A 13,692-nucleotide genomic window follows, 5' to 3' on the forward strand; every position below is an offset into this window, starting at 1 on the left:
CATTATAACTATCTAGAATATCTTACAAATTTTCAAGAAATTCTGAATAAATTATGGTACCGAAACAGGGTTTAAATTGTCTGTTGCACGCGTGCCTGTTTTTTGTATACGCGTGTAAAATTTGACAATTTGAACTCTGTTTTCGGCTTCGTAAACTATTAAGAATTTCTTGAAAATTTGCAGGATATTCTAAATACATATAATGTATACCGTCATATAAAAAAATTTGAGATTATATCTATCTATGTGCCAAAAATAGAAAAAAGATGCACTGGTGTTGCAAAAAAAAGTGATGCATTGTAGTCGTTCCCTAAATATATAATTGACCTCAATATATCAAGTCTTCTTCAATTTGTGTTTCGTGTTACAATATAGAACTAGACGCAAGCTTTTTATTCATGCAAGTAAATTATCTTTTCTCCAATCTACATGATTTGCTTTAAATTATTTAACTGGTGATGCAAGTTTTTTTTTTTATGATGACTAGGAAAACTTTATCATGAAATAATCTATTATGTAGTAGCAAAAGAAACTAGTTTCTTTAGTTTTGTTTTGTGCCATTGGACCTAATTGCTTGGTTTCAAAAACAACATCCTTATTGCTTTAACTATCATGCCTGAAATGTATCATAACAAAATGGTAATGTCATAAATAATGTATTCTACTTATATGACTCAATAACTTCTTTTAACCTTTTTTTTTTTTATCACAATTCATTTTTTTTGGTTTGATTTTATTGAGCTTATGTTTAGTTATACAACCTTATATGCTCATTTTCAACTATTATTAGAATCATTGGGAATTATCTTGAGAAAGGAATTATCTTGAGTATTTTGCTTATTATGCATTCGTTTGTTTACTTAGATATTATAGGAAACAAGTTGTTTAACGCCCAAACGTGACTTCCGCTTAGCGGTGGTTGTAGTATAGATCGGGTAGTCGATTCCACAAGGAGGCAAAGAAATAAAGTTAATCAATAAATAAAATTTAGAGACATATAATGTGAGGAAAATAGAACAAGTGATATTTTTGTTGTTTTTTAAATTTAAAGATTAGAAATAAAGATAGAATAAAGTGTGATGTAACAATAGGTAACAAGCAGGAATGATCAAGAGTCACTAATATGCATACTTATTTATTTGGATCACAATTATTCATTTGGAAGATTGAACATTGATGCACAAATATATTTTACAAAAATGTATTCAAGTGATTATTATTCTTTACCATGGAAGGATGAGATAAATCTTATGAGAAATCTAAAAATGACATTATACCATTGACAATGATGCAATAAAAGATTGGACATAAAACCTAACACAAATGTTACTTTTACTATCTATAAAATATATAGAAAGAGCATGACTAATTCTATATAGATTTTAGCAAAAGTATATATATATGAGTGAGATGGAGAAAATGATAAAGTTATTATCTATATTATTTTCACTAATTTGATAATACATAGAAAGTGCATGACAAAATCTATATACTATTAGTAAACATAAATATAGATAGGGAGCGACTACAACGCATACCCTTTTCTACAACACCGGTGCATCCTTTTTCTATTCCGGCACCTGAATAGTTATAATCCCAATTTTTTGATATGATGGTGTGTAATGACCCACTAATCTAGACTATTTGGACCATTAACGAAACTATACATAAACTTACGTTTTTACAAAAATACCATAATTTATTGAGTAACTTGCAAAATAAGAGTTATTTACAAATAAACAGAATACTAAGAAGGATTTGGGATCCCATTGTTTTTCAAAACAAAACATGATTTAAAATAAAAGACATTACATAAATGGTGCGGAAAATACATATAAAAAAAAAAGACATAAAACAGAAACTACATCCTCGAATCGAATAACGCTCGGCCCCTTGACTCCATTCACCATCGATACACATCCTCCAAGCGTCACGAATCTTTCCGCCTCTAAAGATTATTTCCTGCACATAAACAGAAAGGAATGAGCCTAATGCCCAGCAAGGAAAAATCTAACACATAGTCATACACATCAATTTCATAATAACGTAAAGACATATCATAACACATAATGCACTTATTATAATGGCCATTATTACTTGGGGTCCCATAGACTAAATAAGCTTATGCCCATGAGATTAGTGGGGTCCTACCAGCTAAATAGGCATATGCCCACAATCTTTTTGGGGTCTTGTTAGTCAAATAGGGCATAAGCCCAAGCCTACAACAAACACATTTATAACATATTCATAACATAACATAACATAACACATAAGATAACACAAACATAAACATATAGATTCTAGCCTATTTTCCTTACCAAAGTTACCGGGATATAATGGTCTGAGTTAGGACTTTTGGAACACTCCTAAAACCATATGAGAAAGAGTGAGTCTTAAGAAGAAGAAGAAGAGATGAAAATGATTAGGAAGACTAAACCATTAAAAGAAAATATGTTTACCATAACTTATGTGCTTAAGAACTTGGATTCCCTAACCAAAATAAGAATGAGGTTAGGAAACTGAGTAGAAGACTAAGAGAAGGGAAACATAACATAAATCAAATGAACTAGAGTTTCGGGTTTACCTCAAAGACCTGCAAGATCAATCTAACCACAACTGAAATACTAACGAATCTCACTTCCCAAAGTGTTTGATAAGCTTATGATGTTTAAGCTTATGATTTTTCCCCAAACCAGGTGTTTACACTCTCACACTTACTTAGCACTAGCAGCTTCTGAACTTAGAGTAAAAGGTGAAGAAATGGCTAGGTACTAGGTCCTATTTATAGATTTTGGGAATGAAAATATCTTGATTTTACTTGAATAAAAATAATGGCCTTTTAGGTGAAAATCATTTGAATAATCGTTCAGCAGAGGCTGAAGACTCGTTCAAAAGATGCTGGACTGTTGAAGGAGTTTGAATGGCTGAAAGGAAAAGAATTCAAAAACGTTTGAACATATGTTGGAGGAGGCGATATATCGCCTGGGCCAGTATGCCCGAGGCGACCGTGCATCGTCTCGTATTTTCCGTATCTACGTGCTGCGATATATCGCCCCCTATAGCTGCGATATATCGGCACACGCTGAATATTTAAACACGAAATTACACATTTTTAGCTAAGTTTGAATGGAGTAAACAGCCTTGACTAAGCCCTCAACGTACTCAAAGCTGCTGACTAACCCTATAACATTCAAACTTTACTCCTTATTAAATTTAATCCTCAAAAATACTTAATCCTTAATCACCATTCATAACATGTGCTTAAAATCCTATTGGTTGATGTCTAAACCTTATAATATAATAAATGTAATCCTTAATATCAGTCACATTAATCAAACCTTAGGTTATACTTAATATTCTTAAACTATAGATTAAACTTAGAAAATCTATAAGTACTACTATGAGTGTCCAAATAATTCCCGGTCTGAACCAAAAATCCACAGTTACAAAGATAATACTAAACATACCATAATACTACTAAACAATTAGCTAAGTAAAGTTCTTGGACTCTACATGGTGTACATTATAGCTATCTAGAACATCCTACAAATTTTCAAGAAATTCTGAATAAATTATGGTATCGAAACATGGTCTAAACTGTCTGTTGCACGTGTGCCTATTTTTTTGTGTACGCGTGTAAAATTTGACAGTTTGAACTCTGTTTTCGGCTTCATAAACTATTCAGAATTTCTTAAAAATTTGTAGGATATTCTAAATACCTACAATGTACACTGTCGTATAAAAAAAATTAGGATTATATCTATCCAAGTACCAAAATAGAAAAAGGATGCATTGGTGTTGCAAAAATGGGTGATGTTGTAGTCGCTCCCAATATAGGTAATAAAATGAAGAAGTAGAGATGAAAGAAAATAAATCACTAAAATATAAAAACATTAAGCACATGGTGAATCAAAAATACCAAACAAAGTCATAGTGCATATATGATCTTCCTAACCTTCCTAAGAAGGTTAGCCTATTATGCTAGACATTCTCATGAAATTCTAGAGAGAAAATATGAGAAATGAGACTAAAATTTGGTAGAGTTTTGCTACCTAAAATTTACATAGAAAATGTGAAGAAAGAGTCTCTATTTATAGAAGGAGAAAATGACTAAAAAGAAATTAAACAACAAAATGAGGTTTACAAAATAAATCTGAAATATTAATAATAAAATATGATTTTAAAAAATCAAATCTTATTATAAATATTAATCTAGTTATTTTGGTGTATGGTCAAAATACTCTTTTTTAAAAACACCAAAAAAGATGAGCTTTAAAGCTCAAAATGGCAATGTGCATGACCCAAGGTGCATGAAAGGTTGGGCCAAAGGTGGTTGGTTGGGAGCTGGTCCATTGACCCAGCCGACTAATTAGGGCATGCCACGTCAACAGGGGATGCTGAGGAAACTGGGCTCACGGGTCAACTGCTGGAGGAAGCTTCGGATGGGCCGTTGGGTCTCTTTGGGCCTTGGGAGTGCTGGGTTTTTGGGAAGGAAGCTGGGGCGTGCATTGGGGTGCTGATAAGCTTGATTGGGCCGCAGGTCACCAGATGGGCCTGCTGGGAGATGCTTGGGAGAGGCTGGGCCGTTGGAGGCTGAGAAGGGAGCTGCTGGACATTGCTGCGTTGCTGGAAGGAGACAAATAGGGCGCAGGTCACATGGGCGGGTTGCCAGGTTGGGATACTGGACACGTGGTGCTTCAGGAGCGCGCCACGTGGCGCTGGGCAGGTAGGCCTCCTTCAGCTTGGCTGGGCTTCTACTTTGGCTGGGCCTCATGGTTTCAAGAAAAATGCCATTTTCCTATTCTCTTTTTTCATATTTAATTGTTTTCTCTTCTCTTTATTTCAAAGTGCCAAAATAAAACTTTAATTCTTACAAAATAACAATAAATTAAATCATAATCAAATATTTTCATTTATAAAATAAATCATATTAATTTCATGAAAATATTAATTAAAAATTAATTTATTTTGACTATTAAAATCAATAAATATGTATTTTTCACTACTAATCACAAGTATTATTAGAATCATTGGGAATGGAAACCATTGATTTTTCTTCATTTATATATAGTGCTCCACCATTTCTTTCTTTCTACTATTGTTGCAGTATGAAGTATTATTCTTGGGATTCAAAAGGGTGAAATAAAAATATCACTTAATTACACTATGTTTTTAGATTGGTGATTGATGATATATATGATTGCTGTACTATATAGTAAATTTAGTTTACTCATCTTTCCTTGAATGTTGATATGCGTGACTTCTCTTTGCCCAACTGTGCTTAAGAGGGAGCATTATGTCAGTACATTTGTTTTTTTATTTTATTTATGAAGTTGGAATGGTCTATTTATTTCTTTGGTTATTTATGTTGATATTAAGAGTTTGCTTTGGTTATTTGACTTTATAAATTTCTTACTGTTTGGCATTATCTCACTAGGCTTTCTGTTTTGGATATATTGTTGTTCAAGCATTACTTTGTTGTGGTTGAATGTGACTCAATTGCTACAACAAAATTACCTTTACAAAGCTTGTGATAAGTTGAGTTTGAAAGATCATTGAATGTATTACTTGTTATTTGGCTATTTTTTCATGTTCATAATAATGGTGTTGGCTTCCATTATGCATTCCTGGTTGCGGATTGGTGCAATTATGCTATTTGTAATTTATGTATAAATTATATTCAGCATATAATGTTCACCAGAATGGATGTCAGCATATTTTATGAAGATTTACTTTGAAATTTGAAAGCAAAAGTACCTTGAGGGAGACATTGGATAAGTAAGATATTTTTTTTCTTGGTGTTATGAAGTATATAATATTCTTATTCTAGAACAATGCATTATACTATATCAGTTTATTAAAACCATTTCAGGTCTGATCAAATTAAGGCAGTAGAAATCCTTAGGAGTTTCTGCATAATCTTAGCAACATTAGATAGTCTTGCCTTGATATGCACATATGAAAGTTAAACTCTATTGGCCTCAAGAACTGCATCACTACTACAAAAAAGGCATTTCTCTGCGGTTTTTTTACTTAATACACTGCGGTTTTCGAGAGTACTGAAAAATGCAGTGTATTCGCCAACCGCGGAGAAAGAACATCTTTCTCTGCGGTTGTAATAAGCCAACCGCAGAGAAATATGTACTTTTCTCCGCGGTTTTTTTAAAACAACCGCTGAGAAAGAAAGACTTTTCTCCGCAGTTTTATTGAAAAAACCACAGAGGAAAGTACTGTAATTTTTCAAAACTTTGACGAAGCATAACTTTGTGCTCAGTTGTCTGTTTTTGGTGTTTTTTTTTAACTTTGGTATTTTTTTCGAGATCTATCTAGCTGCAAACAAAGAAAATCTGAAAACCTGAAGAAAAAAAACAAATTTTTTAGGTTTTTTCATCGAAAAATGTGAAGAAAAAAAATTCAGCAACCAAATTAATGATTTATGAAAAACCTCTCAAAATTTTGCTCACACAAAATAAACTCTAAAAATAATGATGAAAAAAAACAAAAAACCATACAAACAAAGATATATAGATCATTACCTATTTTGAAGCTCAAGAACACAATGTATGCCCAAAAATACAATGAAAATGGACAATTTTTCGACCAAATCCTAACCATTTTTACTACCAAAAACCTGAAAATAGACAAATATCAAGCATCTATTTCAGCTTTTAACTAATATTTAGCTAAAAATGATGAAAAAAATAGTAAGATTAAGGTTGAAAGACATACCGCCGCTGTTGAAGAAGCTTTTCGCGAAATGAAGTAGGTTTATGAACCTTGTGGGGAGGAATGAGTTTATATATAGGTTTGGAACCTTTTCTCCGCGGTTTTCTTGAAAGAAATACTTTTCTTTGCGGTTTTCTTAAAAAAAACCGCAGAGAAAAGTATTGTAATTTTTTAAAACTTTTACCAAGCATAACTTTGTGCTCGGTTGTCCATTTTGATTGTTTTTTTTAACTTTGATATTTTTTCGAGATCTATCCAAAGAAAGTAGTATTTTCTTTTGATAGATCTCGAAAAAATATCAAAGTTAAAAAAAAAAAATACCCAAAACGGACAACCGAGCACAAAGTTATGCTTGGTAAAAGTTTCAAAAATTACAATACTTTTCTCTGCGGGTTTTTCAATAAAACCGCAGAGAAAAGTCTTTATTTCTCTGCGGTTTTCTTAAAAAACCGCGGAGAAAAGTGGTGCAATTTTTCTCTGCGTTTTTTTTTACGAAAACCGCAGAGAAAAAGTTTTCACTTCCCACTTTTCCTACTTTACATTACGTTTTTTAAAAAAACCGTAGTAACATATTTTCCAAGTGTCCTTCAATCATTTTCTCTGCGCTTTTTATTTTAGATTGAAGAAAAAGTGCAGAGAAACCCTATATTTGTAGTAGCGCATTGAGACTACAATTATGGTAAGTTTTTAGAATATCTTTATGCTCTAAATTTGAACTCTTGCCACCACAAACAAATTTCAGATTCCAAATTTACAATTGGCTTTATTGTATTCAAATGATGTGATCAGTTGCTGCCCTTTTTCATGAAACTTTAGTACTTTAAATGATTTATTTTTTTTCCAATTCTTCTTGAAAATGTGTTTCTTTTTTTATTTGACAAAGCTATTCAAGAGACACTATTATCACCACCCACAGTCCACCGACCATCCCATCCCTGTTCAGGAGGAGTTGTTCTGGGATTTCCATGGTTGCTAAATCTAACTAAATAGTAAAACTTTTCCTAGAGAATGTAAGCTCAGGATCAAGTTCTTTCTCAGTTGTTGAGTATTTGTTTTGTGTTATGATAGGTGAAATTACACCCTGTTTTGCATTCTTAGTTTTCATGTGTGTATTTATATAAAAGTTTCTTTCGAAATTTTAGAATCATATAGAAAAATTCTTATGTTACTTGAATTCTTCCATGAATTTTTGAGTCTATTTTGGCTTGGGTAGTATTATATATCCTCTTGTTTATTAGGGAATGCAAAATGTGAGGATTGTTTTTACTGCTTTAATTATTCTCCGAATGTACATGTAAGGCAAATCCTCAACAGTTTTAATTAAAGCGTTTCAGAAAATTTTTCTGCAAAATCTCTTAGGAACAATAAATAGTCTTGGCTTGATGTGCCCATATGAAATTCAAACTTTATTGACCTCAAGAGTTTTATCTGAGACTACAATTACGGTAAGTTGTTTAGAATATTCATGTTCTAAGATTTTTATCAATGTTTAAGTTTTTTAAGCTTGTTATTTAATTTTTTTCCCTTTGCTTTATGGTTGATGCAGGACAGACAAACCAATCTATAATTATGTATAATTTTGTGAGTATTGCTCACCATGTCTTCTCCTTACAATGAACCTTACATTTTAAAAAAAAATTATATCCTAAACTTTTTTTACTTGAGACATGTTAATTAGACTTGTTGTGACCTGTTTTATTGGTTTTAAGTTTGCGTTCTAAATTTGGTAAGGTATTTCCTACTATATAAAGTTTCTTCGGAGCATACCACACGATCCAGTGATGACAGATTCGAGTTCGACTACAAAATTTTACAAGTGTTTTTTTTTTTTTTTTTGTGGTGTACTACTTTTATATATTAGCTTAACTTTTTAGAATTTTTTTGTATTGCACTTAATTACTATTGTAATGATATTAATATTTTGTGAATATTTGTTTTTGTAATATATTTTATCAAAATATATACATAATAACATTTATTAAAATATTATCTAAATAAAAAATAATAATTTGTTTTAAAATATATGACAATAATACATGCTATTACATTTATAATATAACAAAAAGAAATTGTTACAAATTCATCATTTATAACATATTGTAGTGTTTTGTTTAGAAAATTACAACTATAACCAAACGTTATCATTAATATAATATAATAAGCACGAAATGTTATAAAAAAAAATCTATAATAACATTTTTTATAACTCTTAAATAATGTTATGAAATAGGCATACTTGTTTGCTCCTGACATCATATTTATAAGCTTGATAAATATATATTGTATGTATATTATAACAAAGAAAAATTGTTATATAATAGTTTATTATAACACTATTAATAACACTTGAAAATTATTATAAAAAGGTCTCGACTTTTAATAACACGACCTATGTTAGCATTTGATAAAGTGTTATAAACTGTTTTTTATAACACTTTTTCAGAGTTATTCTAAGTGTTTTTTCTTGTAGTGTTTAAAACCAAAACACATCAGCCAAACAGCGGTACTATTGTAAATTAGCCTTCCACTATTCTCTCTCTCAAACCCCAGCCCAAAAACCCATTCTCTCTCCAAACCCAGCCACACAAACCCTTTCTCTCTCCAAACCTAGCCGCACCATCCCTCCAGCTTCGGCTGGCAGAAATCCCCTCCAGCTCCAATGAATCCGCAACCCCAAAGCAAAACCTAGCTCCCGCGAATCTGTGATCCTCTGTTCGAGACCCCAGCTCCGTTCGAGAGCCCCATTCAAGAACAGGTCCAGGCGCGACACCACCATCTCCATGGTGAACCACCTTCAACTCCGACTGTGGTGCCGATGCGCACCCAGCTCCACGACAAACAACCTCCCACCTCCACGATGAGATTGTTTCTGCCATTTTCAGATCTGATTTTGTTTTTCAAATCTGAACCCAGACAGCGTAGAGGTAGGCATGACCTAGACACGGACCCAGGCGGGGATGGGTGCTTGGATTCTGGGTTCTCGGGTTGTCTGGGCCTAGTGTGATTCGTGGTGACAGGGTTCTGCGCACAGGGGATAGGGGTTTTGGTGGTGGTCAGAGGCGAGGGAGGAGGGTGGTTTGTGGTTGCAGGTGATGGGGGGAGGTGGTCAAAGTGGAGGGTAAAAAATGAGAGGCAGGCGAAGGAAGAGAAGAAGATGGGCGAGAAAGAAAATGGTGGATTTTTTTTCCTATCTTCAGATCTATGGTAACTGGTTACCTACACGTTCTTTGTGTCTATATTTATGAGGATAACTGGTTATATTCGCGTTCTTTGTGTGTATATTTCTGAGTTCTTTATGGTGAATGATTACCTATGTTACTAAAATTATAGTCACTTCTTTATTTTTTAATAAAGTGTTTTTCCTCTTTTTCCATCAAATTTTATGTTATTTTCATATTTAATATGAATAACCCGTCACCCCTCATATGGTAACTGTTTACCCCTCTTATAGCAGAAGGTTACTCCTCTCAGGGTAACTGGTTACCCATCATGATACATGTTATTTAACCTAGATCTATGATTTTTTTTACTTAATTGTGAAAATCAATCAAGTAACTAGTTACCTTACCCAGACTTTGAAAAAAAAACATATAATCTAAAAAAAACAATGTTTATAACAAACACAATTCATATAACAAAAAAAAAAAAAAAAAAAAAACATTGCAAAACAACCAAAGAAAAATATAATATAAAAATAGTTGTATAAAATTAATATAAAAAAATCAATTAAGCTAAAAAAAATAATAATCAAATTACAAAAATACATTTCCAACTTAATAAAACTTGATTAAGAGTAAAATTGTGGCATAAACCAACTTTTATACAAAAATATGAGAAACTAAACCCATAAAAGTGAAAATTCTTAAAAAAGCCATAGAATAACTTCTTTTTTTTTTTGGAATAACAACCATATTTGTGTAAACTTTATTAAAAGAAAACTCATATAAAATGTAATTTTCTCTTTATATTTTTGTACAAAATTCTTATATTTTTTTTGTTTATAATGAACCAAATTTAATCTTAAGCACTTGCCTGTACAAAAAACATGACTTTGCTAGCGCATTTTTGCGTCGGGAAAAGGTGATAGCAGAAGTTCGTCGATAATAAGAATTTTGCCAGCACAAAACAGCCTATGCCGGCAAAAGTCACTTTTGATGACGCAAAAATGCACTGGCAAAAATATGGATGCGCTGAAGAAATTTTTTTCCACGAAATTGTGAAAAAACACTTTTGGCGGTGCCAAATTGAACTGGTAAAAGTGTAACCTTGTGCCGGCGCTAAATTACGGCCGCAAAAGTTAAGCTTTTTGGTGGCGTAAAATTACGCTAGCAAAGGTTAAGACCTTTGGTGACACGATTTTATGCCACTAAAAAGCCAGACTTTTAGTGGTGTGGAATTGTGCTGGTAAAAAATAATTTATTTTTAGTGACAATGATTTTTTTTCAATGCAATTTTGCACCGGTAAAACTATTTTATTAAAAATTTATAAATTTTTAAAACAATGTTATATTTAATAGTTTTAGTTTTTTTTATTTAGTAATATTATTTAATTTAATTAGAAATAAAATAAAAATTAAATTAGAATTATTAATGTTAACTGTCTCCACTAAACATGAAATATATAAAAGTAGTTTAGTAAATTAACACAAACTTTGTATCTACAAGTGGATATTGTCCTCATCATCCCCGCCCCCGTTAGCTGCACCATCGTCCTTGTAATCAACATCTTCAGGATCCTTTTATGGAAAGTCCATAGTAAAATTGGGAGACAACACATCAACCTGCTTCAACAAAGCAGTGAGCAAGAAATCGGAACGTCGTTGACGACTCTCAAGTTTAGTCGTATACTTCTTTGGGTGCTGCTTTCGCTGCATAATGGCGTCCACTTCAGGTGACAATTTCTCGGACATTTAAGAAGATGATGAAGATCCTGCCCTCTTCCCACCAATTGCCTTTAGCCTAGGCAAGGCCAGAAACCCTTTCTTATAGCGTGAGCGGGGCCCAAGGACATTAGTGACAATGTCATATCAGGTGAGAACTGACCGTCGACATTATAGCGACACAAGAAGCAGCAAATGATGCAGCGACTAAACTCTGTGATGCTTGATGCTCGGTCATCTGAGTCTACACAATAATAAAACACATATATTAGATTCCAACATAACTTTAAAAAAAAAAAACCTAATTTAGAAAGAAAATAACTAAACAATATGAACATTTCTAAAGCAAAGTTATCGATTATATAGTTTCAAAGTATAACTTTATTATATATCTGCCAACATTCCATCATTAATGATTGCAGACCAGTGATTGGAAAAGAATGCAAGTAATTTTGTTTCTGTATCTGGGAGCAAGTGACCTAAGTTAATTTGGTCAGTAATATCCATATCTAAATCAAAAGTATGCGGATATTGATGACATATATGGTAAGAGTGGTTAATTCCATTAATGAGGGAATTTACGTCTCTGAACATTTATATCAATAATATCTGCATATTTTTTTTATTGAGATATGGAATTTCATGACTAAATTAACTGAGCCCACAAGCTCTTAGATACCAGGACAATATTAGTTATGTTCTTTTTCTATCTTGGTCCACAATCATTAATCATAAAGATATTGGCATATAGATCATAAAGTTTTAATTGTTATAGATTTAATTAATAATTAATAAGTAATTACAAATTGACACCAACCAATTAATAATTACTATTTATTAATCATTGACGAAACTTTTAGTTTTTTTTTAAGTAAACTTTAAGTTAAATGATCAGAAATTAGTTAAGTTTAGGCAACTTAAATGTTTTGTCACCGCTTCATCGCTAATCCACTTATCCTTCTTCCTGTGGAACTGCTCGAATGTGTCAACCATGCTCGGAAACTGGCCAGTAGACGGGTCGATCTAAAAAAACAAATTATTATAACACTATATTCCTTATAATATTTTCCTAACCGTAAAGATAACGGTTATTATAACTTACGTGATCATAAACATGTACAACGATGGATTTGGAACCGTGTCCTCTTGGTATGGTCATTTTTGCTCCAACCTCTTTATTTCTCTTCGATAAATGCTTCAAAAAATTATACTCATTAATTTATATTATAAAGTTATAATTAAACATTAATTTAAAAACTAAAGTATACCTTTTGATCATCAGATGCCTAATAATCGCATAGAATTGCCCAATCAGATGAACTAATAATATTAAAAGGATTCTCCTTCACTCCCTTATTGTCCACCTCTCCCCCAATCTGTACCCAGTACCTCTTCATCGTATGGCACCAATCATTCAGATGATTTTGCATTTGTCATACCATGGCATCGTTGATTACATGATTGTCTTGTGGATAAATGAATTTTTCCTAATATAACAAATTTGGAATTTGTTAAAAAATTATGAATCTAGAAAAAATAATTATTAGTGATTTATTCAAAATTTACAAAAACACTTACACATAACCCCTGGCGAATAACTTCTCGATCAGCTGGTATTACTTGTTCCCAGGCTAGTGTAGTTGGGGGATGGTGTCACACAAATAACGAGCCATGATAGTGTTGAACCACTTGTCGTGCATTTGAACAAATTTTCCAGTTTCTTCATCAAACTCTACTTTGAGGTGGCTAACTTTTTTGGTGGCCAGGTCCTTCTCGATATTGGCACTGTAATAAGCTCCCTGACCTCTCTTTGATCCACCACTGGTGTCATTACTTGGTTCGACCATTCTATATTAAAATATTCATTAATCAATTAATTCATATTATGTATGTTTATTGTTTTTTGTTATTAAATTAATATTTTATTACTTGTGGTCATTCCCACCTACCATATTCCGACCTAGTGGATCCCTTGGAGATAGTACACCTTCATGTACTTCTCCCAATTTTTTCAAGATAGGGTAATACATTGGCTATCCCCAAGGCATCCACTATGTGTATGTCTATGCCACCTCATATCCTCTGT

Source organism: Humulus lupulus, chromosome 4 (genome assembly GCF_963169125.1).
Source record: "Humulus lupulus chromosome 4, drHumLupu1.1, whole genome shotgun sequence".
Lineage (NCBI taxonomy): Eukaryota > Viridiplantae > Streptophyta > Magnoliopsida > Rosales > Cannabaceae > Humulus > Humulus lupulus.